Source organism: Halyomorpha halys, unplaced genomic scaffold, assembly GCF_000696795.3.
Source record: "Halyomorpha halys isolate HHAL.00 unplaced genomic scaffold, Hhal_1.1 Scaffold2460.1, whole genome shotgun sequence".
NCBI classification, from domain to species: Eukaryota; Metazoa; Arthropoda; class Insecta; order Hemiptera; family Pentatomidae; genus Halyomorpha; species Halyomorpha halys.
Genome location: NW_027106513.1, coordinates 4235 through 30877, shown reverse-complemented (window position 1 = coordinate 30877; position 26643 = coordinate 4235). Strand labels below are relative to the sequence as shown.

General features: G+C 30.3%; 6 non-coding genes across 6 annotated transcripts; 5 read left to right on the top strand and 1 right to left on the bottom strand.

Annotated features, from left to right (window-relative positions):
• Positions 1-392: 392 nt before the first annotated feature.
• Positions 393-465, top strand: TRNAA-AGC (transfer RNA alanine (anticodon AGC)). The gene has a single exon. It is a non-coding gene; the product is annotated as a tRNA-Ala (tRNA).
• A 14982-nt stretch (positions 466-15447) lies between these two features.
• On the top strand, positions 15448-15520 carry TRNAA-AGC (transfer RNA alanine (anticodon AGC)). The gene has a single exon. It is a non-coding gene; the product is annotated as a tRNA-Ala (tRNA).
• An 871-nt stretch (positions 15521-16391) lies between these two features.
• On the top strand, positions 16392-16464 carry TRNAA-AGC (transfer RNA alanine (anticodon AGC)). Its single transcript has one exon. It is a non-coding gene; the product is annotated as a tRNA-Ala (tRNA).
• Positions 16465-17947: 1483 nt separating this feature from the next.
• TRNAA-AGC (transfer RNA alanine (anticodon AGC)) lies at positions 17948-18020 on the bottom strand. Its single transcript has one exon. It is a non-coding gene; the product is annotated as a tRNA-Ala (tRNA).
• A 3471-nt stretch (positions 18021-21491) lies between these two features.
• TRNAA-AGC (transfer RNA alanine (anticodon AGC)) lies at positions 21492-21564 on the top strand. The gene has a single exon. It is a non-coding gene; the product is annotated as a tRNA-Ala (tRNA).
• A 4508-nt stretch (positions 21565-26072) lies between these two features.
• TRNAA-AGC (transfer RNA alanine (anticodon AGC)) lies at positions 26073-26145 on the top strand. The gene has a single exon. It is a non-coding gene; the product is annotated as a tRNA-Ala (tRNA).
• Positions 26146-26643: the final 498 nt, after the last annotated feature.

Here is a 26643-nt window from a genome sequence, read left to right as displayed (position 1 = left end):
TACTACATCATACATATATATACATAAAATGTATGATAAGGTTCATTTTTAGATGTAAGAAATATAAATAATTAGCAACTGATAAGGGTTGCTTTCCATACCAAGTTTTCCGTATTGGTATGATGTATGGATCTTATGATTGTCTGAATTATGCATACAGTAAATAACAAAGTATCTAGCTTTTGTAAACATTTTTTAAAAAATATATCAATCATATACACTACAGACACACTAGATATATAGACCATCACCATAGTTCTGGTTTTCATATTTTATTTTTTATCAGGAAGAAGCATGCCGGGTACCTTTCTCTTCCTCTACTTGAATTACCAATCCCAGGTTGTCCAGGTGGTTTTGAAAGTGGTTTTATTTATGCTCCTCTAAATTCTGTGGGGGGCGTAGCTCAGATGGTAGAGCGCTCGCTTAGCATGCGAGAGGTACCGGGATCGATGCCCGGCGCCTCCAAAATTTTTATTTATGTTAAACTAAATCGTAACCTCATATAAGTTTTTCATAGCATGATATTGTGAGTATAATTCGAAATTATATGCATTTAACCTTAACTAATATACATTGGTTAAATTTATTCAGAATGGTTGTATTTTCTTCTTTTTTTTTTTTTTTTAGTTGAGTTTGAAATCCTAAACGTGCAATTAATTGTCAATAATCTAATATTTCCATATTTTTTATACTGTATCCTTACATAAGAATTTTTCGACAGTTATAGATATATAATATAAAATATAATCTAATAAGTATATTAAACTGTATCAGTAGTGAATGGTACAAAACGTGACATTAGAATAAGAACAATGCCAACACTTTCATCAGTTGATAATTTTCTCTGTAAGTTGGAAATTATATATCAGTAGAAAATCATTGTACTAATTCCAGATATTTTTGTTGACTTTAAAATCGTCAAAAATTGCTAACAAAATAAATAAAATATTGTTGGTGCTTTGAGAAAAGGTTGGATCCAATTCTGTTATGATTGCGCGCTCTTAATTTCTACAGTAACATCAAGCTGTTTTGCGATGTTAACAATTCTTTGTCATAAGAAATCTTTTACAATGTTTGCTGATCTCCTGGATATTTTGTAATGCAGACCTTTGTAAATTTATTAAACTAAGTTATTTTTCTGGTTTAATGTAGTTGAGGCTGATATGTATTTTATTAGAAAATTATTTAAATAGTAAACAATTATTAATAAAAATATTAAAAACTCCAAAAAGTGGCAACACAATAAGGAAATAATTGAAGAATATAAAATAGAAAAGAAAAAAAATGTCTCCTTAATACATCAGTACCTAATCAACCAGAGAAAGCACACCAATTGAAGAATATATTTTAGTATAAAATCTGTTTTTACATTGTTTCGATGCTTAAGGCTTTGTGTTTTAGGATTCTTCTGATTATATTCCACAGATAATTTACTATAATAATTATATAGATAAATTACTATAATAATTTGGAAGTTGAGGATCTCTATTTTAATTTGACTGCACTGACGAAGCCCTGCAAAGTTGGGCGAAACTGTGGTTAGCAATAAATAGTTTTCATTCACTATTTCGATACCTTTATTGACCGCTTCTCGGAATATCTTCCTACAATATAATAATTATAAGTCATCATTATTCTAAGTATTTTTTCGAGAAAAAAATGGCTCTTTGAGAAAGTCATTGTAAAGAGAGGATAAAGATGATTTAATTTATCAATAATATTGTAATAGGGTTAGTTAAATTATATGTTTTCACACATTAACACTCAAGGTAATTTGAATTCCAGCTTAAATAGGAAATTTAAATATGATGGTTCATTAGCTTAATAAAATAATAAAAATGACTAAAAATTGGGATAGTTAATTGAGATAATCTACATAAAAGAGCTGACCGATCACATTCATTAAATGATCACTGGATCTTAAAACCTCTATACCTGAGAACTGAAATTTTAATCGTTGCTCTCCTTATAGTTCGAAAAAAAAATTGTTTAACGAATAATTTGAAAACTACTGAACTAGAAAATTAGAGCCACTCATTTCAAAGTTTGTAAACATCTTTTTAAAACAAAATAAAAATCATCTCAATTAGACCAATATCAAGGAAGATGAAAACCCATTTTACCTCAATCTATACATAGAAAAGAACAGAATGAGCTCATTCATTGACAAATTGATCACTATAATCAGAAAACTTTATTCTATAAAAATGTATTATTCAAGGTATTGTATCCACTATCGTTATCATGACCTGAATTATTAAGGTAAAAAGAACTGGAAAAAACGAATCGTAAGCGAGCGAAGCCGAGGTTAACAGCCAGTATAATATTAAAAAAATAGAGTCAAGTTATATTCGCTTTAAATAGTTAAATATTATAAAGAGTTAAATTGCGTTTTAATACTTTTTCATCTTGGTGAACATTTTAATTTTATCTTTTGCTAAAAAAATGAAATCTGTACTGCTACAACCAATGACGGGTTTGGGGTGCAATACTTTGTAAGAATGTACTATTACTAGACAAACGGCTGTACAAGAAGGTGATTTTGTCAGAATCATGATCGACCGACAAATATTTACCCAATTAAGGATATCCATTTTATGCTGGGTGGACCCTGGATGGCTCCCGAATCCATGGAGATGATCACGGCTACAGTGAAACAAAATAAATATCTGCCATAGTCTGATTTGAACCCGAGTTGTAGCACAGTGCCTTACCAATGAGCTACCCACTCCCACTTATCTTGATAAATATGATTATACAACGATAGTTGTTATAAGGGTAATATACTCATAATGGTTTATTATTGGTAATGTTCATTGATTACTACAGGAGTTTTTGAAGGTTTTATGTTGATGATATACATGTAGAACTGGTCTTTATATTGGAGATGCCGACACACTTCGTGAACGCCGGCCCTCTATCCTTGTTGGAAAATTTAAAATATTAAGTAATTTTTTTCCATTAGTAAAGGAACTGAAAATGGAGACAGTTTAAATTGAATTTTGAATATAAAGTAACATACATTTTTAATTTTTTTTTTATTGAATAGTTTTTTGGGGCTGGAAGGAGCACTCATAACGTAATCTCCCGAGTATGTCAAATGCCAAAGGCCGGCACTAAAGATTTATTTAAGGCATTAAATTCCATGAAATGCTTAACTCTGATTTAAAGCAGAAAGTGAATTGCTTTTTACAACCGTCTTTCCGAGAAGGAACAGACAAGGGGAGGGTAGGTATATTTAATTCTCGGAATGTTTACAATTGGCTCACTCTCCCAAAGGAACAGTGAGGGATGGAAGGGAGAGATAAGGGAGTGATGGGCCGGGACGATAAGTTATGCTCAATCTGTACCTTCTTTCGATAGAACATCTATCACTCCGCAGCTTTTAGTCCCGTTTTAAACTGTATTTAACGCCGGCTACATCATCCACCATTAGGCCATACCAGCGGCGATGAATTTGTTTACTTCTGTCTGTTCTCCGGGGATTATGGTCCTCCGGAGGAGTATTAAGCGATCTTCGCATTTAATATATTACGTCACTTAAGGAAAAAAATATTATAATACACTGCTTTTTTTACTTTTTCTGTAGTTTGTGTTTTCCATATTTAATACGTTGGTTGGCAAATCAGCCATATACCAGAACCTTTCCAGAACCGAATTCACTTTATAAATCAACACACTATTATAAGTTTTGAGTTTTCCTGTCTTCGAAAATTCTATCGATATATCTTAGATGGATGAGTTAATTTTTAAAAATGTCAGAAAGTTGTTTTCGGACTTATGAGGTATCACTGCGATGATATGCATATCGATAATTTTTATTTATCAAAAACTGGACCGGTAAGCACTGGGGAAAGAACGTATTAATAGTTGCACCTTTTTGTGATATTTAGCATCCCAGGCAAAGAATAAAAATTACTTATAGAATCGTAACAAAATATATTCACAGTTGACAAGATCAACAACCAATTACCGTTTCTTTTTTGTTGTATCATCTTTAAAAAAAAAAAAAGCATTTTTTTTAATTGTTGAGAAACAAATGAATTAATGATGATTTTTTTTTTTGTTCACGACCAATAAAGACCTTTGAAAAATATGTCCATTGAAAGAAAAACTAGAGACAATTTGTGATCATGAAACGATCTTTAATAATTGTCTACTTTCCTCCATGTGAGAAAAACAAATAGTGTATATTTTTATTAATTCAGTTAAGATAAAACTTCTAGTAAGATTTTAGCTAAATAAAGCATCCAAAAAAAAAATTATAAAATACATTAGGCAGGATATATATTTAGAGGGGAAGAGAATGTTACCATCTGTTTATACCAGGACCTGTTCGTGCATTAACCCAGACACCATGAATATATGAAATTTTATTTAAATCAGTGTGGAACGTGGGAGCTGAATTAAGAGCAATTTTATGCTGCTTGTTAATGAACAAATATATTTTCTTAAATGAAGTTATAATTCCCTAAGGGCAGCCTGGGTTAGTGTGGTTAGTAAAATGATTATTATTTAATGATAATAACGGATGTTAGGGTGTCTCGTATGAATTTATTGTCGTAGCTTATCTGTGATAGTGGATCGAAGTCTCGCTGCCGCGGTTACTTCTACGTGTGATTGGTGCTTCCCTCGTCCAGGTTAATAATAGGTTAACACCATGAATTTTTGGTTTCTCTATCTAGGAAATATCTCTCTATTTCAGCTTGTCATCCACTGGGTCAGTCCAGGTTCTATCTTGTATGCCAGGTTAGATAATATCAGGCGGCTTTGCAGTCCCGGCGTCTTTCGGTGTATTCGCGGTAAGGTGGTGCATACAAAAATGTGACCCCTGACTCCGGCTTTATACAAAGTCAAAAAAGAGCCGAAAATATCGGATTACGTAAATCCGGCAAACTACCCACCTAAATTTGGTATCCGAACTAGAAAAGTGCAATTACATAGAGAAATAGAGAATGAAAGAAGATAACACTAACCAGGCTCCAGATTAAGAAAGCCCCATAGTCAACGATAATATACCTCTTAAAACTAATAATTCATGTCTAACATGTAAACTTTATAAAAATAAAAACAAATATATACATAAATACATAATCATTACATGATAAAAAGTATGAGATGTAAATCATCAGTTACGAGGCAGGTCAAAAAGTGCTCATAGAAAGCAGAATGTTTTGGGCCTCACGGAGATCAAAATCTACCGGGAGGTACGCGGAAAGGGGGGGGGGCATCAGAAAATGAGACCTCTGACCTCAACTTTATACAAAATCAAAAAAGAGCTGGAAATATCGGATTATGTAAATTCGACACCATCGTTATGTTTTCCTTCTTAGGGCAGTAAAAATAATTCTACATGTTACCAACCTATCCTATCCAGAGTGGTGATGTGAAGATTTATTCCGGAGGTCTGCCAGGAAAATCAACCAACCAGGTAACAGCCCTGGCTAGGTCCGGATACTAGGAACCGTCAGTGCTTCTAATACGAGAATACTAAGAAGCATTCAATTCGAAATACACTTGCTTTTTATTTATCCACTTGAATAAAATAAGTAAAACATGGCGATAAGAAGATAACAGTCTATTTCGTTCAGCAGTAGAATTAGTCTATTCGTTTAAATTGTTGTACAATAAAATTAGAAATTTGTTCTAAGAGAGGCCTTCTCAAGATGTGAGTTTAATTTCCAACTAATGCTACTATTATGAAATAAATTTTATTATGGCTTTTATCGTAAATTACTTAAGGATTTTTCGATAGCTAAGGAATAAATGGCAGGAAATATTAAACCTCTGGAGAAAAACAAACATTTTTATTGGTCGCCTTGATTCAGATGATTTCTTTCTAGAACATTAAATAACTTGAGACGGATACTTGATTTCATTTGACTACAGTCGATTAGGTAGCGATAGTAAAAGTCTTGACGATGAGGGTGAGGAATTAAAATTCACCGAGCGTTCAGAAAGCTGTCAGGGTGTAAAATTTATGGCGTGGAATCGCTTTTGGCGGGGGTGAAAGTATCCATTTTTCCCGTGTACCAGGGGGGAGAGGGGAGGGGGCCAGGCAGGGTGACACGGTTGAAAGCTCAAGAATTTATATAATAGCGGTAAATTGCTTGGGCTAACTTGTTCACAACTCGAACCGAATTACTAGGATGGGTGGGAAAAGTGCTGGAGAAAACTTGGGCAGGGGTTCGCCAACAAGAGTCAATTATAGGACAAAGGTTGCTAATAATTAGCTCAACCCTAATGAGAGGGAGATAGCATTCCCGGCTGCCTTTAATTAATGCTAGGTTTTACCTTCTTACCGTTCTGTTTGATGGCTGGAAGGTGGGGAAGGTATAGTCAACGAATGTCGACTCTGTACCTAAGAGCCATTATTTCGAACCCGTATGGTGTAATATAAGTCTAAAACTATTTGGAAATGCTTAACCCAGCCGAATATTGCAGACCCAGGAGACTGTATTTAGAATACTATACCAAGTGCTTAACTCATTAATTTTCAACTAAATATTTTTTTTATCTCATTTTTGTTTTTGACAATGTTGAATCTGAATTACTCAAAAATATGAATTTTAGATCATAAATGTTTTTTTAAATGGATTTGGCAAGAACGTTACCTGTTAGAGACAATGGGTACTATATACTATATAGCGATATTGAATTGTTGAACATGGCTATAATTTACAATACTCTTTTCTATAAATACATATATTTATTGAATGTGCATATTAAATTGAAATGAAATGTGAATTTAGTTTTTTACTGACATTTGTGGTGGAATTAGTGTAAATCATACAAGTCACTGATATCTCAAAAGGTCTTTAACAAAATGAATATAACGAGTATGATTTCGTCAATAGACAACTTTTAGGATTATTTTTTCGATTTTAGGATTAAGCAATAATTCAAATGAAGCTTTCTAAGTAAGTCCACTGAAGTAGTTAATGGTATCCACTTTCTATATATTCCTAAAGTTGTATCACCTGTAGGTGAAAAGAAACTGAAATTTTACAAACATGACATGACTAATGAATATCAATATTTTTTTTTAAATGAAATATATGTTATGAGTTCTTATCACGTTTTATTCCAAAAACAACTTTTCTGAATAATTAAGTGGACTAATTGCAATTGGGTCTGTTTGTGCACTAATAATTTGGTTATCAACACGTTAATTTCAAAACCTTCCGTCAGAATGTTTTCGAATTAATATCGAATTTATATATAAATTAAGGAAAAGGAAAAGTTAGATTTAGACACATTTAATTAGTCTCATAATAAGAAATAACACATTTTAATTCAAATAAAAGGAAATGTAAGAGTTTTATCCTGGATTCTCCTCCAACAGACGCCCCAAAATAAAATTATTCACAATCTTCTGAAACACTCTCCAATCCCGACCGACAGTTCACAATTGCACTAATACCACGCTCTAAGCCTCTTTATAACTTATAAGAGGGATAAAAAAATCTTTTGTGGGGTTTATCTCTTTTTGAATACTTTTTCTAAATTTATTCCGAATTTTATTTTCCGAAATTGAATGTTGTGTTCATGATATAATCTAGGGAAAACTTTTCTAACTTTCTTCGAGGCTGTCTTGATTGGAAGGCCAAAGTTATTTACATACCGCACAACATGCTTCTCTGTTAAACTTCCTCACAACTTTCAAAGGATTTCAGAGTTCTCTTTCCTGTTACAAAAACGAATCTTTAAATTGCTCGGTAGATAGTTGAATACAGTGCGGTAACGATTTCGAACAAACGTGATAAAGGTCTCTAACACTTTTTTCATCAATAGATGTGGCTTCAGAATTTCAAATGGAAATATGAACATCTTTTGCAATTGAGTTATGTACTCTATCCCCAATTGTATAATAAAAATTTGAAAGTTGCTTAGCCTAAAAAAAAAACATTAACTTGAGACAAATTATTGAGAAGAATAATTCACTATATATATTTACTCCTGTAATATCTACATTTTTAGGAATTTTGTTTAGCGTTTTGCCGAGTCAAAACAGTGGCTTTTGAGGGTATTGCTATTTTTTGAATTTCCATTATGAACTGAATTTAAAAAGCGAATCATGACTGAGAGGTTAGGTATTGACAATACTCATAAAGCTTTCTTGAAGATTGAAAAAGGGATTTAAAAACCCTAAGAACATATGAACTAGTATAAAATAGCATCTGGGAAAAAGAGAAAAGAAAAATTTAAATACTTATAAGTTATAAAAATACTTCCATTAGTAATATATATAAAAACATAGAATTTTAATAATGTGACTGGAATGAAGAGGAAATAGTTTGAAAGTGGCCGTTGTTTTAAAAAGAAGTAAAAGTTATCCGGCTTTTCATAGAAATATTAAAATAAAATCAATAAAGTACCCGATCCGAATTCTTCACCCCTGATTAACTATAAAAATCCCTAAAGCAAAAAAACGAATTCTACTCAAAATTATAGAGTAAGACATAACGGAGAAGGTTTGAAAATTAAAAGTACTCTGAAATGATAGACTACAAGGAACTGTTATGACCCAGAGAATATGAAATATAAATTCTACAAACTGGAGAGATGAGGGAGGTGCAGTGAATACAAATACTGAAATACTACACAGAAACATTTCACTAGAAAAAACAAATATAATAAATCCTTTGGATTAATAATCCACAATTTGAAACACATTGTGGAACACATCATTTTTTTTCGAAATTCCTAATGCAATAATCAAGTTTTATAAAAATGACGTACACTATTTTTTTAAAATGTCTTGATAGATTACATAGATTCATTATTTTAAATTATTAATAAAAAACATATTAACTCTTCTATAATAATATCCTCAATATTAAAATAGGTTCGGTTCGTTTATATGCATTGAATAGTAACCAGGTTATATTTGGACCTGTTAGAGAGGGGAATGTGCGGAGAAGAAGAAAGAACGCGGAGCTATTGGCGTTGTATGAAGACAATGATGTCAAGTTCATAAGGTTGGGTAGACTCCGATGGACCGGTCAATTAACGAGGATGCGCGGTAATGACGTCCTAAAGAAGGTCCTATCCAAGTAACTACATGGAAAGAGAAGAATAGGAAGGACGAACATGAGATGATTGGACGTTGATGCCCGGGTCCTTCTGGGAACCCAAAACTGGAGAGTTGCAGCTGAAGACAGCACGGCCTGGCGGAAGATATTGGAGGCGACCCAAGCTCGGTAACGGGCTATCCCCTTAATTATAATGATAGTAACAACGTTACGTTTTGAAACAGGGACAATAATAACGTCTTCTTAAACCCATTAATCAATTAAAATTAATATTCCAAAAGACTGGGCTCCCTTATTTTACACAATTTTGTAAATCATCTGTATTTTTTCACGTAATCGTACAAAACAAAAAATAAGCTACAAAATCGGCCCTGAAGTAAACCGTGGCACAGACAGACCTATGACCAAACATTTTTTTTGGACTCAAGAGGTTCTAAAACAGAAAGATCTATTAAAAATTGCATATCGAAAGTTAGGCTCGATTAATATTTCAATACTTAGTACTGATTGAAATATTAAAAATGTTAATATAATGCAGACATCTCTTATATACTTATATATTTTCTTAGATTATCAAATATTTTATATAATTTATATTTTTACATAGATTACATTATATAAGTTATTTGTAATTTATTGAAAACCCATTTGTCAGTAAGTTTATAATAAAAAAGCTTCTATACTATCGTTTCCTTTAACGATAGAAACTCGATCTACATCACCGTCTTGAAATTCCCGGCTGAATGGGCCTTTAATGTTGTTTCAACATCAAACGGATACCCTCCTTTTTCGAAATTATTATACGGAATGCTTCTCTGATTATTGCTACGTATTCCTCGCTGAAATGGAAAACAGCAGACGGAACCAGCGTATTAAGCAGAACTCAGCGAAGCTTCATAAATAATAAGAAAATGAAATGCTTTATTGGCAAACAAGGCAGAGGCGAAGAAGCCGGGAAAGTAAAAAAAAAAAGGGAATAAAAGGAAAGGTCCTGACTAAGAGAAACAATTCCCGCCATCATTACTTCACCGAGGGGATGAAATGCATGGGAGTCATTAAGGGACTCTTCATCTAGAGCCAGGTTACTTCGGACTTATTTTAACTCTTTATTACCAGATCTCTCATTAATAAAACAAATAACATATTTCATGCTTCGTTATCGATTTCTCTGCCAATTTTATTTTCCGGTTAGGTCTTTTAGGTGGGTCGGCACTTTTTCTGAGTTCTGAAGTTCTAATTATTTTGCAAATGAAGAAAATATATTGGTTTTATAAATCGAGTCTAGTCATTTTGAATGATAAATTAATTCATGTTTATTTGAAGACAACCTTATTATATTTTTTTTGTTAAATGTGTTTGTTTATAAAAATTATCTACTCAGACAGCCGAAAATACATGGACATTGCAAAAATACCCGTCTATCAATGTCTGTATGCAATTTTAATTACAACACTAAACAATAAAACTTTAAAAAAGAATGAAATAATTTATATGTTTAAAAAATGAAGTAGTCAGTAATTTAAAACAAGGATATGGTATTTATGTTAAAAAAAGAAATAAAAAAATAATATCTAACTTGTAACAAACCGTGGTATGGCATTGATCCCTCATTTGCTAACCAACTGAGCTCTTTCCAGTGTAGCCTGTCATACATAGTTGCTAAGAGCTCATTTCAAGAAGTGAATGGCGTTAAATACCGGATAGTCATCGATAATATCATGCATCGATGGTTTTACACTTAAATTAAGGACATTCGGTCTACACTGGAAAATCGACCGCATGGTTATCAGACCAAAATTATCAGTAAGATATGGCGTTTTTGTTTCAACTGGACATAAGACGACATTATTATTATCCCTATATTGAAATTTACCTAAGGTCTTCAACTTGACCTATCGCAAATAAAATAAATCGCCAGGGAACAGCTGGATACAAAGTTAGAAGAAACGGAATTTAAATTTACACAAAATTCGAAAAGTTTTGAACTTACCAAAAAGGTAAGGTGGCAAAGACATATTCAGGTCTGGTGTATGAATGAGGATTTTTCTCATTTGTTTTGTTGTAATTTCTCCGTAACATATAACATTAAAAAGCATTACGTTTGCAAATATTTGCTGTGCAATTGATCCAGAGAACTCATAAAGGATTTCCATAATGAACTGGAACATTTTTATTTTAGTTATATATTAGTAAGAGTTCTTTTGAATCAAATGTAAAACAAAAGTTAATAGTATAGAAACTATAAGTTAATGCACATTTAGATTCTAACTGGCTCATACTTCCTGATTTTCTAACTCTTCTAATCATAATTACATTTAAAAAGCTAAGAAACTAAAAATTTCAGTTAAATCTGATCAGTTAACAAATGGGTTCCCAGGAATAGTGATGTGTTAAAAGTGACATGTTACCGAGTATGGTAAGGGGTAAGAGATCATTAGTGAGTGGAATTCCACTCATCGGGGCTGCTGACAGATGATATTGCCCCGTGATTGCTATAGTGCAAGCGACTGCATCTGCTTTCACATCACGTGAAAGGTAATTTAAGTTTCCATAGTTAATAGTTCTCTTCTAGGGCCACCCCTAAATTATTCCATAGTGAACTGGAAATTATTAAATAAAAATAGATGATTAGAATACTTCTTTTATCAACTTAATACGTTCTTAATAAATAAACTAATAGTCGTATAGGATATTTTACTCGTTACATCAGCCTCAATGTACAAAAGTTATTAACATACTTACTGAAGTAAATTGTGTTGAATGAGTAATTTATTTATTATAGATTTTTCAAAATTAATGAAATATTCGAATTTCCCTATTTGTAGGATCCCAAAAATGTAAGTAGATATGTTAGAGAGCTAATGAGCTAATTTTAAAGGTTATCCTGTATACTAATATGTAATATAACGTCCTCAAAAAAATAATTTAAAACAACAAAAGAATATTAGTCTATATATATATATATAAAATTGATGTAATTTTAAGATTGAAAATTAAAACTAATTGTTAAGTAGGTCCTTTAATTCACTATATAATAAAAGTAAGCTAATTTACTGCTTAAATTTTACCTATTTTTCCATAAATCATTTATTTTATCAAATAATATGCAGTATGGTAACTTGCTGAAATATATGATAAATTCATTGCTTTTGGCTTAATATTTGAATATATAATATTTGATTCATTACTATAATTATTGAAAACTTGTGTTATTTTACTAGTATATAATCATTTTTAGTTTTTACTTTGGTACAGGGTCATTTTTAATATTTTTAAGTAGGCATGATGACTTATTTCATATTTGGAGGCTGTTATCTACAGCAATAACTTTATCCTAATTATTTCTCTGCAAGTTGTTATTTGAATGAAGTGTGTCATACCCACTTCTATTACTACTATTATAGAAAATACAATATATATTTTTCAAAATCAATGTCTTTTGATAATTATACATAATTTTGGTAAGATAATGTGCGTCAGATTGTTTAATAAATCTTTTATTCAAGAGCTATGGATGAAAATTTTGTCAGTTCTACAATTATAAAATACAAATTTTATCCAAATAGTGTACTGAATATTATTTAATAAATGTTTATAGAAAAATTGTCAAAATGTAAACTATAATTTAGCTTAGTCTTTTTTCACATACAATAAATTATAGCACTTACTTAACATCCAGATTTTATTTATTTATTTCTTAATTTTGTAGTTTTGTATGAAGCTAACCAATGTAAGCTGTTTCGCAAAAAAAAAAAAAATAAAATAAAAAATAGTAAACATAATTAAATGTTAAAATCGACACTAAAAAAAAAAATTACTCACGTCAGAATTTATTTTTATGTATGTAGTTAGTATAATTCATCAACAAAAAATAATGAAAATCCCAGACTTAGAGGTTCGGGTCTTTGTTGTTTATATGTGGGCTTATGAATTTCATATGAGGAGAAAAAATTTATTCTAACAGTAGAAAATCAGAACGTTTGTCAGAGATGCACACTTTTTAATTATTCCTACTCTTCCTACAGTGCTGTTAAATAATTGTATGTCATTATAATTGCTAGCCTGAAGGTGTCTTAGCAGATGATATTAATGACAATAAATACTGCTCATCATCTAACCTCCCCTTGGTTATATTATGCTTGAAACAGATTTCTTTGAATCTTCAGCTTTTATTGCAAATCGGTGTTCTATAATCCAATTTTTTCTATTAAACTTTCTAGTTAGTCATTTGTAGTTCTCTGAATTTTCTTGGGATTTTATTAATTTTTACTAGGAGTAAAGGATGATGTTTGAAAATTAATTTTTGAAATTTATTATTCACACAAGCACTCTTTTCTCCTTTTTATTGCTCTCCTCTAACTAATGAGAGGTGGATCGAGGGCTAAAATTAAGTCATAAGTCATTGAATCATGCAACTGAAAAGTCAGACTGAATTCTGCTAATGTAGCTGAAATTCAGCATGCAGCTGTGACCGGTACAGACGAAGTCCTGAGGTAGTAATCAAGCTTTGATTCATCATGATACTGCGTATTGCTTGTTGTGATAGCGAAGTGAAGTAAACGAGTCGCCATACAGTGGCATCTATAACATCGCAGCAAGAACCTACAATACTTTGGAAGCAAGAAATTTCCTCCAATCATCAGACCAATCGAAGTAGCACATTATTTCTTCATAGCTTCCTCTTTTGGTCTCTGATCCATCGGAATCGTTACCACTCAGTATTTTATTTATCATCTTCAATATTTATTAATTTATATAGCTTTTATTTTACTTTGTATTTGTTATTTCATTTTCCAAGTTTTGGTTTTCATTATATGACATGTTTTCAATAGTACACTAAATAAATGTAGTTTATATTCCAGTCATTCTATTTTTGTTTAAAAGACTTGGTAATTTTGTGGTTACTTTAACACTATACATTGTATATATTGTATATATATATATATATGATTCATGCATACTATACAATATATACGATATAATCAAACTTTCAGCGAACCTGACCCCATTAGGAAACATCACGAGAACCCAATCAATCTCTGTCCAAGTTTGCAATCTTCATACTTCAGACAAGCTGAGAACATTGACTAGGGTGGATTAGGTCATAGTGAAGTGTATTAATTAACAATTCCAAATTAATTTGTTTTCATTTTCGCACTTAATATATAATTGTTAAAAAAATTGATACTGAATATTTTAATAGTGTGTACTTGTGTACAGACATTTTTAAATCTTAAAGTCTCCTCTTCCCGTTTTAAGCTATTTAAATATTTTAAAAGTCGCTCCCCGGGGGTCTTAGCGGGGTGGGTCCGGCGGGAAGGATTGCATTTTTTTAAATTTTATCATCTCTTGTGAGATTGTGACATATCGTACATCGACCTTTAATCTATATCAGAAATTAACAATTAATATTATTTCTGCCTTTTTTTCTTTATAATAGATTCAAGAACGAAAACTTCGATTATAACCTACTGTTATAAACATGGTGGTTTAGTGATAGATGCTTCATGAATATATACCCCGATATATAAGAAACTAATCATGCAGTCCAAGAAACCAGTCATGCAACACTAAAATAACTATTAAAATACAAACATTATAAATTTAAATCCCCTAATACAGTTTTAAATGTAATCGCAAGTTTGATTTTAACAGCCCTTACACGTTTACATTAATATGTTAGTTCAATATCATTGATTGGACCCAGTCTAGGATCCAACCAAGAATGTTTATTTTGCAGTATAAACCCTACATAAATTAGGTTCTTGGATAGTTATTACTATAAGATACTAATAGGACCTTGGTATATTTTTGTTGCGAAAAGAACAAAGAATAACAATATAGCTTAATAAAAAAAAATATTAGCTAGTTTCTTATTGCATATATCGATTGGAATAATAGATTTTGAATTTTCGGCTGTAACTTGCTCTTTTTATTTGTGGCAATATAATATTCAATTTAGGTTTTCACAAATGCTTTTACGTATTCTGATATGAATAGCAATATTGATTTTATTCTAAATGTTTATTATTTTTTAAAATTGATTAAAAAATTAAAGAGCTCCCTCTAAAAAGGATGTAACTGGATATTTAAAATTGTCAGGTATACGAAAACATCTCTTACTTTTGAATAAACCGAGATATTTTTCCAGTTTTATTGCGCAAGAGCCTTTGTTAAAATGTTTTCTTGTGACTATCCTTTAACAGCTCTTCGAAAGAGCATTTTCGGGAATAAATTTCTCGATTTTTACCATAAATTATCTTTTTTAATAGAGAAGTTGAAATTGATTTGTACAAATTGATTTGTTAAATTTTATCAGAACATTTTTAGAGAGGGGTAAACCATCCTTTTAGTTATTAAAACCTACAGATAAATAGCTTAAAATTTAAACTCTCTAACACATCTTCCAGAAGGGGGCGTAGCTCAGATGGTAGAGCGCTCGCTTAGCATGCGAGAGGTACCGGGATCGATGCCCGGCGCCTCCAGAAGTTTTTATGTATTTATTGTTATGAATTAATAAATATAATTTATATAAATACAAATAATTATAAATATTTTTTTTACAAGGTGAATTTTGTTATATGCAATCCATTTTTTTTTCTTTTGTGAATTTTATATTAAATATAAAATATTTGTCAAATATTATTTCGTTAGTTAAATTATCCATACTGAATTTTGATGATTATGAAAACATGAAGTATTATAATTTTTTTTGTACCTTAGAGTCACCAGAGTTTCAAAAACTTAAGGAATAATCACTCTACGAAGCAGCTAGCTTATTTTAATTTGGTACAATTGATGGAAGAGTTTTTAAGGAGGGTAGTATGATGTATTTATGAATGTATGAAAATATCTTCCATAGGAAACTTAAAATAACAATTTTATATTTTCGATTTTGTATTTATGTTGTTATTACAATCTTTTGTAAGCCACACTCTTAACTTTCCTCTTGTAAATGGCTGTAATCTGAGGTTACAGAAAAGTTACATTACTCGATCCATTTGTTTACTATTCGTTATTTTTTTTTTTTGTTTTGTTTATTCTACCTTAAACTTTTATTTTTTTTGCATTGTAATTATATTTAATTCCTTTATTTTAATATTATTTAATATCATTTGGTTCTTTACTTTCTAATATTTGGTTGGTAATAAAATTATATTAATGTTATTATACATTTTTAACTGGGAAATTTAAAAAGAGGAAAAAAATCATTTTAGTTGTACATATGTTTTTTATTTTTTTTATATGAACTTTCGATTTCTATAATCAGTATAATGACTTAGTGAATGCATTTATAACGCAATTTGGGATTCTACAAACGTTAATTCATATTTAAACTTTCTAAAATTTACAACAGGGGGCGTAGCTCAGATGGTAGAGCGCTCGCTTAGCATGCGAGAGGTACCGGGATCGATGCCCGGCGCCTCCAAAACTTTTGCTAGAGTATTTATTTCAAAATCCCAAATTAAACATTATTTCTTACTTCGTTTTCGATTAATTTGAGAGAAAGTGATTTTCTTTCTTTCATCTTATTGATTCTTCGACTCAGCTTCAATAATATTGAGCTATTCTACAATTATCATAGATTAAGGACAGTATTATTAAGCTTAGTTAAATGTTTAAAAATTATGTTTGAAGCTTAAATTTTTTTTCTCGAACACAATTATATTATCACCTAATGTTTTATTATTAATTATTATTGTATTGGTATATTATCAGGATAAATTATTATATTATGTTTTACTTTAACTAATTGGTAAAAAATATTATCATTTAAAATATCGACATATTAGAATTTAAGGATTGTATATAAAAATATGTCTAAGAACATGGAGTTTTTCCAGTAAAGTTCATAATTCTTTAAATATAAGAATCTTTTTAAATATAAAATAGAAAAACAGTTATAATCAAATAAATGATTAATATAAGTGAAAGGAATGTGGGAAAGTAATTTATCACATACCAACAATGTTTTATTTCATTTTTCAAAAAAATTATACGAATAAAAATAATACGAAATCCGATTAGTATTAGCAGAGATATGGCATAGTAGTAATGTTTTACTTACCTTTTTCGACGAAATCGACAAATGGGTTTTATAAAAAAAAAAAAAAAATGATATTTTCCAATGGCCGTTTGGAGGATAAATAAATTCTCAAAAAAAATTATATTGAACCAGTATAAGGATACTGTAAACCAAGTTGGCAACAGAATTTTTCACGGAAACTTCAACACTTTTGGTTTATTAATTTTTAGAATAATTCGAAATCCTTACATCTCTCTGCACATTCTAGACGTTATCTTATTAGGTAATTACATTTTTAAGTAGGATTAACTAAAAAATTGACAAAATAATCGTTACCAGACCAATATTAATGAAGATACGTCCAGACATTGTTTTAGCAGCCAATCTGATTAAGAAAGCTGTGTAAGTTATATTAATTAATAGAATTTTCTTAAATTTTTTGAGTTTGTAAAAAATATTTTAGTAAAGTATGGTTAAAAAACAATGAAGACAAATCTTAGAATTCCTTTATATTAAACATTGATAGGGCAAACAAACTCGATAGGTAAATTTGTTTTTATACGAAAACTTTATTTATTGATAGATATTACAATCTGGCATACTGTTTAAGGCAATAGGTAATAGTAATAACTGATCACATTCATACTGAAATAAAATAACATTAAAAAAAAAGAAAGTAGATAAAAATAAATAAAATCTGATACGTAAGTTGAAGTAGTAAATCGTTGTAGAATTATTTGATAGTTCAGGAGCTATTTCATAGATTTGAATGAATTTAAGCAATACCAGACAAATAATAAATAAAAGAGAAAGATAAAGCTTGTTTTAACAAGAATACATTATTAAAAAAAAAATCAATTCATGAATAGAAGCGCCTCCAAAAAACTGGAGGCGCCGGGCATCGATCCCGGTACCTCTCGCATGCTAAGCGAGCGCTCTACCATCTGAGCTACGCCCCCTTCTGAGTAGATAGTTTGAAATTTTATTTTTGACAGGATTTTTTTACCGGTTTTGGTCCGTGATAAATTAATTTCTTAATAAATCACACATGTACTATTTATATAGATACCATATACATTTTATGCACATAGCTTTATTATAGTATGTCAATTAAGTATTAGGCTAAGAAATGTATATATACTATGCATAAATTATCTGAAATACACAATTTTTATGAATACCGTTAATCGATATATATATAGAGAAATCAGTAGTATACAAAGTAAAAATAATGATAATTAAAACTAACTATAACGAATTAAGAATTCTTAAGTTGTTATATATAGATTTAATTCCCGAGAAACCGCAAGAAAGAAAAGGTATTAAGAAATAAAATCTTTATTTGAACATTACTAAGCAACTATAAATTGCATGGAATATAATTATATACATAAATGATTGATCGTATTATTTCAGATTAAGATGAAGATGGCAGGGAGTGCTGTGAAAAGGAAAACAAAAATAGTTAACAATTTTTTTCATTTTTAATCGCAACCCTGACCATCTTTTTCATAACATAAAAATGGTTTGTTAAAAGGGCATGAAGTTCCTTTTAAAAAAGGCAATTGAAATCAAATCATTATTTGCAGAGGTACAAGTATTTTTTCAGTGTTCATTGGGTTTAAAATTTGTGTATGAACATAGTTGGTTTATTGAGATAACTTACTTTTTTCGACTTTCCATCCAAGGCCTAAAGGGCATTGGCTAATTACTTATATTGTACAATTTATTTGTTTTTATTTTTTTTCTTCCACGAAACGGCCTTTGAAGACCACGCGAACGTCATTACTTTTTCCTTCTCAAATTTTCTCTTCTTCTCTCCCAATATCTTCTCATCATATCTGCGTGCCTTTGCTCTTCCAACCACGTAGTACCCTTCCGTGTTTCTTTAATTGCCGTAAGAATATTTATTTATTTCCATTTTTTTCCTTACTGTTCTCTATCCAGACAGTCCTTGTCAGTTATTTTCAATTTCTTCGTCTCCTCTCTCATTTGCTTCACATATCCTGTCTACGCTCTTATTTCACGGATTCTGTCAAAGACTTTCTTTTTTAGTTTGCTTTGGTCCAATCTCATCATGTGCCCCTAGAATATCAGTCCTTTGATTCTTATTTCAGTTTCCAGGTTATTTATCTCCCTGTAGATTTCCTGGTTGGGTCTTAACCAGTAATTTAAGTAATTAAACCTTTTTATGTTTACTTGGGCTCATAGATTTTTCTCAGGATTCTTCTCTCTATTTTCAGTAATTTTCCAGACTAGGGAGACATGTTGTCTCCATTCCGTATAAAATTACTGGTTTTATGACCGTGTTGTAATGTCTTATTTTTGGGTTAGGCAATAGGTTCTTCTTATTGTAAATATTGCCAGTTGCGAAGCTTAGCCTTTCCAACTTCATGATTTTCCTCTTTATACTCTCTTTCTCCAAACCGTTATTGCATACCATCTCTCCCAGATATTTAAATTTAATTATACAATTTATATTTATGCCCTATTTCAATACTTATGGTATTACAATTTAACAATGAATAAGGTAACCCTACAAAAAAAAAACAACAAAAAAATAGTGAATATCCAAAAGGAAGAAGAGGTATTAAGTGAAATTTGGATCAGATCCAAATGTGACATAAGAGGGGAAAGTGGTGATGGCGCTACGGGTAGGTTGGCCCGCACAACCTCTCGGTCTGCACAGGAATGTATAGGCTCGATGCCCTTGACCATTTCAACTTTCATTTTTTTGATCTTGATTGTTCTCATTTTTAATGGTACAAAACATTGCCTGGTTAACAAGATTGCTAATCTTGTACTTAAATAGACATTTTACCATTCGTTGCAGATTCGACCCAAAAAAGATATGCGTCTTTTCATTCCATACTCCTTAACCATCCTAACCCACTAATTCTTAATCTTTCATCCTTAACAATCCCTGATAATCCTCTGAGGCGTCTGAAAAGAAGATGACCACGGGACCTTCTAATTTAAATTAATGTTTGAAGTACCACCAATGGGTAGGTTCCTTCCCAAGATTTAAAAAAAAAAAAATAGACATTTATTGAATATTACTATATTACTACATAGTAAAGGTGAATAGGTTTAATAACTTTTTAATTTTAATACCAAAGATGGTTATGAAAAATAATTATGGATTTCAAGTGCTTCTAATCAGACGTGTAGAATGCGATAAACAAATGCTCATGATTGGGATTCAACCCAACATAAGAATTTTTCACGTATAAAATTCTTCCATTAAAATTCCTTTGAGTCAGGAAAGTCAGTTATGAACTAATTTGCTAAGAATACAATATTATACTGAAATTTAGATATCTGTACATTTCTTCAATAAACTGCAATAATACCAAAATCTTTTAGGTCTGCTTGAAAACTATTCTTCATTAAAAATTACTCCTTGAAATTTGTTCAAAATGACTGCATTAGAAATTATTATAATGAAAAAAAGTGTAGTAATAAATCATAGTGAACTTTATAGATTACCTTAAAATAATCTAAGAAAATATAGATAACTGAATACGGCCATTTAGTGATTTATTACTTAATTCGTAAGCGTTATACTCTCCTTACTTCGTAGAGTGTCAGTCAAATTAAAAAAAATACTATACATTCCCTAATATTCTGGTCCAATTAGGATATTTTTTAAATTTCGCTTTGTAAGCAATTTAATTATCTTTCAAATGAGCATTTGGAATGTTCCAAGAATTGTATAACTTTTGAATTATTTGAAAAACTATTTGAAAAAAAAGGAATTTATAAGACATACATTTTTTTTTTGTTTTTTATTTGGTATGGCCATTATTTTCAGCTATTACAAATTTCGATGCATACAAACATAAAAAAGGACATCCTTTCGCCCACCTGTTTAAATGATAAGTGTGAAGCAAAGATACAGACAAACAGACTAATGATCGAAAATGCATTTTTATGGAGTTAGTTAACTCTGAAACTCGAAGATCTGTCGAAAACTATTATATAAATTTTATCTCATTGCAATACTTTCCATAACTAATAGAGATGGGAAAGTCAAAATTGAATATGTTTTCAAAATTTCTTTTATGGATTAATATTGCAGACTTAAATGTTTTTTCTGTTTATAATAAATGTATTAGTTCACATACTTCAAGGTGAAGTTGGCTATGTTTATATTTCCATGAAGTCACTGCGAGATATAATCATAAATTTCATAAATGAATTAATGTATATTGAAGTGTATGTATAGAAATATAACTTCTAATAAGTTGTATAATAATTACTTTTTTTCTATTTGGGGCTAACAAATTATTTATACCAGCAGAAATATCATATGAAATATGAACTTTCAATTTCTAAAATCAGTATACTGACTTAGTGAATGTACTTATAACGCAATTTGGGATTCTACACACTAGATTTCATATTTAAACTTTCTAAAATTTACAACAGGGGGCGTAGCTCAGATGGTAGAGCGCTCGCTTAGCATGCGAGAGGTACCGGGATCGATGCCCGGCGCCTCCAAACAATTTTGAAGTTTCTCACAATAAATCATATATATTTTTTTATTGATTGAGGAGTATGAAACATTTTAATGAAAAATATAATTATACGATTTTTTTTCATATTTATGTTTTTTAAGTAATCATTAACATTTTTTAAAAAAATTTTCTAACATTTAAAAACAATATACTAAAAAAAAGCAATTTTCATGAAAGTAAGAAAAAAAAAATTGAAAATGAAATAAACTTTTGTTTGATTACTTTTTACTTCTTGGTAAAAGAAACTTAAAACATAAATAGAATACATTCATTATAAATGGATTTGTAGCAGAGACCCAAAATAACTATCAATATATATTTAAAAACAGTTTCAAGTACAAATTAATTTATATTTTCATGATTTAAAAGTAAAATCTTCATCGAGATTTTTGTATTTGAAAGTTATCAGTTTTGATTAGCTTTTATTAATTTCGATTTTCTAAACTGTTAAAAAAAATAAATTACCACTTTTTAGCAATTTTCAGATTCCGCGCTCAGTTATCGTTTTATTTTATCTTTTCAGATCATTAATATATAACATACCATTTTTACGAGTATTTTTTTGGAGGAGCAGAAAATAAAAACGCTATTGATTTTTATATAGCGAGCGCACTCGTGTATAGATTTATTTTTTATTTTGTTAAGAATTCAGGTTTTTTAATATGTTTTTAAGGGTGTAGGAATTGAAAACTACTGTTTCGGGTAACCTGATAATCGAAATTCTAGGACCAGATTATGTAGCTCCACTACTAGCGCCGCATTTGACCAAAATTAAAACTTACCTCCTCTAGCGCCCTCATTGAGGAGAAGAAGAAACTAATTGGATGAGAGAGCCATCTTTTTCTAAAAGAATTTTTTATTCTTCACTCTTATCTAGTGTAAAAATACATGAGTATGCAGATACATCCTAAGAGTGCCTCCCAGTGACAAAGGAGAGAGGAATATAGGAATGCGGTAAAGAAAAAGGAAGAATGGAGGTCACATCATTCCATATAGTCCACAACATCCATTATCACCATTAAGAGACCTATCTTCAGTTTTTCTAGACCTATGATTAAAATTGATAACTGTCTCTAACAATAAATGTCTTGTTTCGGCCACCCACCCTCCTATACCTTACCTGTAATTATGCAATAGATCTTTATGTTAATAATGTTTTATTTTCATAACAATACATTTTTCATTGCAAGTAATTTATATTCACAGTCCACTACAATCCAACGAACCAATCAAAAGAGAAGGAGCGCCTGGCCTTAGGTTGAAGGTACGCTTCTTACAACTACGGTTTAAATTGAATTGAAAAATCTTGAAATCGATAGAAATTAATCAAAAATAATATTGATACGCGAGCGCTTAAAATAAATGGTAGTTCCAATTTTTGCACCACATAAATGGACACTACTATATTAGAAATATGAAAAAAGGGCTATTTTAAAATCGATCGCATTTTCATTTTCTGCACCTCCGAAACAATACAAATACAACCCAACATAAATAATAAAAGTTAAAATAAGTGGTGCGATTGCGCGATCCTATAGTCGATAGAATTTTTAGTTTCTGCACGTCCGATAACAAATGAAGGGGTCCCATATGTTAAAAAACCGAAAAATTAAAATAGGTTGAGTCACTAGCGCGCGAATGTTAAAATCTAGGTCATTACTATTACTTATATATTAGGAAAACAATTATAGGATCTAAAAAAAATATTAAAAGAGAAATTTTAATTTAATAACATTTACAAATTGCTACTAACTCAAATAATCCGGGTTCGAATCCGGATGTGGGAGATAATTAGTTTCTGTTTCACTGAAGCCGTGAGTCAGCCTAGTGGGTTCAGAAGCCATATAGGGTTCACCCAGCCTCATTAATTGGGTACCCTTAATTACGTACAAATCTTGCGTTCGAGCTTGATTCTGACCAAATCAACTCCTTGCATATCCGTTGGTTTATTAATAATAGTACTTCCTTATAATGTACTGCACACCTGACCCTTCATGTAGTGGTGCAGATTTAATTTTTTTTCTAATATTTGTAAGTAAAGATTATTTACACATTATATTTACTGAATATTAAAGAATAGTTTTCGATTAATTTTAAGAAATTTTTTTTTTATAATAATTACTTATCAATTTAAAAAATAAAAATTACGCAGTAACTCTTATTGTTTCCTGGGAGAAATAACTTTTTAATTTTTTAACTCCTTCCTATAAATATACAGGATTTTAATGACTAGCTCTATAATGGTCAAATAGGGCCTAATTATACCGAAATTTTATGAATATATTTCAAAAGCATATATCAATTACAGAATACTACAAAATAAGTTGGATGAGGGACCTTTTAGTGTGAAGTTCTCAATTCTCCTTATCATGTATTCGACAGATCCCGATTAAATCCTTAACAGATTTCCACAATTTCAATCGGCTGCTTTAAATAAATAAAGTGTGAGAGAAATATTTAGAAAAATGCATTGTTTTTTAATTAAATTTATATTTTATTTTATTTTTTTCATTTTGGCCAGCGACCAGAGATACGAAAAGATTCTGCAAACGCCTGTGTTTTCGGCTGACAAAGAAGCCATAAATCCTCAGAGACACTAGGAACAGGTGAGAGAAGATATTGCCAGCTCCCATATTTCTTATCCCTAAGTCATGCAAACAATAATCGTATTATAGAAGCTGCTAGCTTAAACTCGTGACCTAACCCTCAGATATATTGCCCTCGGGCTAATTCCCCGCTTCGTTAGCGACACTCTGGATTACGGTCGGCAAAAACACCTCAACGCCTTCCATGTCTTAGCCGCTTGTGGTTGAGGAGGTTGCTTTATGTAGATTTGTGATGTCTTCTATCCAGCCATGGGCTGTAATCATTAGAGGGTTAAAGGGATCTAATGGTCATCAATTTTGTTAGAATTAACTCCAGGTGTATTTTAATAATACGCCCATCGCTACATTTTAGAAAGTGCTTTATTTTGGAATTTACATGAGAATCTATTCTACATCAAACTGAAAATAGAATCAGTGAAAAAGTGTTTTGGAATATTATCCAGGCTAGTTGGGTCATGGTTCAAAGTGACTGAATTATCTTTCATACTATAAATTTTTTAAAATTTAGTTCAACGTCTTTATGTCTTCCAACTTAGAGAAGGAAAGACGGGTTATCCTGCAGGTAACTAATCTATTCTAACAAGAGTGGGAAGGCCGAGGTTTATTCCGTGTTTTTTTTGTTTTGTTTTTCCAAACCCTCTAAAACAGAAATAAAAAGTGAATTAGTAAGTGCATTACTGTGAAAAAAGAAAAGTAATTCGTGTTGTGTCTTACCTTTTACTACCTTTGGTATTTTAAGGTTACCTGTTATGTTTAATTTTACATATGAGCTATCCATTCAAGGAGCTATTTTGAGTCCGGAGGTGAGTTTATTCCGTGGGTTCACCACTAAGTAACATGTCCATGTTGGATTCGAATTGGTACAACTAACACCAAGCGTATTCGAACTTGGTACTAGCAAACTTACCATCATAAAAGTACTTATTTTAAGTTTTTACGGACATATCTTAAACGCCTCATATATCCAAAGAATTTACTCTATTCAATGACTTCAACATACCTTCCATCTTGCTATATTGTTTTTCTGCCTTTCTCGGGGTTCCTTTAATTTAACGGTAAAACGTTTAAGTTGTTTGAATTTTGCTGGTATTAGTCAAAATAAAGTCCTATTGTTGGTGTTAACAGGTGGAAAGATTTGGAAATTAAAAAAATTAACGCTTAGTTTTTTTTAAAATTCACTTATTGCAGGATATATATTAAATTTCTATTATCTAATTATACTTATAAAATTAAAATTTTATTGCATTTTAATTTCTCGAATGTAAATTCACAAACATTTGACTAAAATCTCTGTTTCTGTGATAAAAAAAATGAAGGGATAAGCCTTTGTATAAATCATTGAAAAATCATGTAAGCAACATTAATTTACAGTATATTTACTTGTAATACAAATATAAAATGTTTAAGTATTGTTTTAAAATAATTAATTTAATTAAAAGTTATGTTTTTTCCTACCATCTTCCAATTAGTTCAAAATTTAGTGTATTTTTCTATTTATAAATTTACATAATTTTAAAACTAAGTGAATCAATACAAATATATGTTGATGGTAATTTACAAAGATATATTATTTATTAATAGTTAGCTTAATATTAATTTTATCTAAAATATTTGTTTTTGTATTCCAATTTTCAATTAATAAATTTCTATTTTGTTGAAACTTAAAATTCAGAACTTATAACAATTTATAGTAAAATGACTATTCAAATAACGAAATAACATTAAAAATATAACTAAATCTTGCTATAATTTAATATAACAATAGAGTAAGATTAATAAACGTACATGGATATATTAATAAAACGAATTTAAATTTTTTTTTAGACTGGTGAATAATTTAGATTTATAAGGACGAATCATTAAATGTTCACATATAAAATTGGAAGGGGGCGTAGCTCAGATGGTAGAGCGCTCGCTTAGCATGCGAGAGGTACCGGGATCGATGCCCGGCGCCTCCAAGTTTTTAAAAAAATAATATCTAAACACATATATGGTACTAAAACCTGAAGTTACTGTGTAGTAATATAATCTCCCAAAATAATAGGGAAAATTTGAATGAATTGAATGTTTATGATATGAATTCATAGTTTATAATGTATATATTTTTAAATATTAACTTACTATTTTTACAATGAGCCCTGTAAAAAATCAAACTGATTCATTTTAAAATATAATAACGTCGGCATAAAATAAATATGGTTATGTTTATTTATGTTGTTCTTTGCTGAACGCACCCCCCGACAAACTTCTCCAATCATTAAAATATAATAATATTTAAAAATTAGCTGAGAGTATTTATTAAGTACCGAAGTTTTCACTAAAATTGTAGGTCTTTATCAATGCTGCTATGAAAATCAATCATTATTTATATCTCAGGGATTTATTAGTTTAATTATACATATAGATTTTTACTTGAAGAGGTTTCTTCTTCTTACTAGTTTACTTTTCAGCATTGA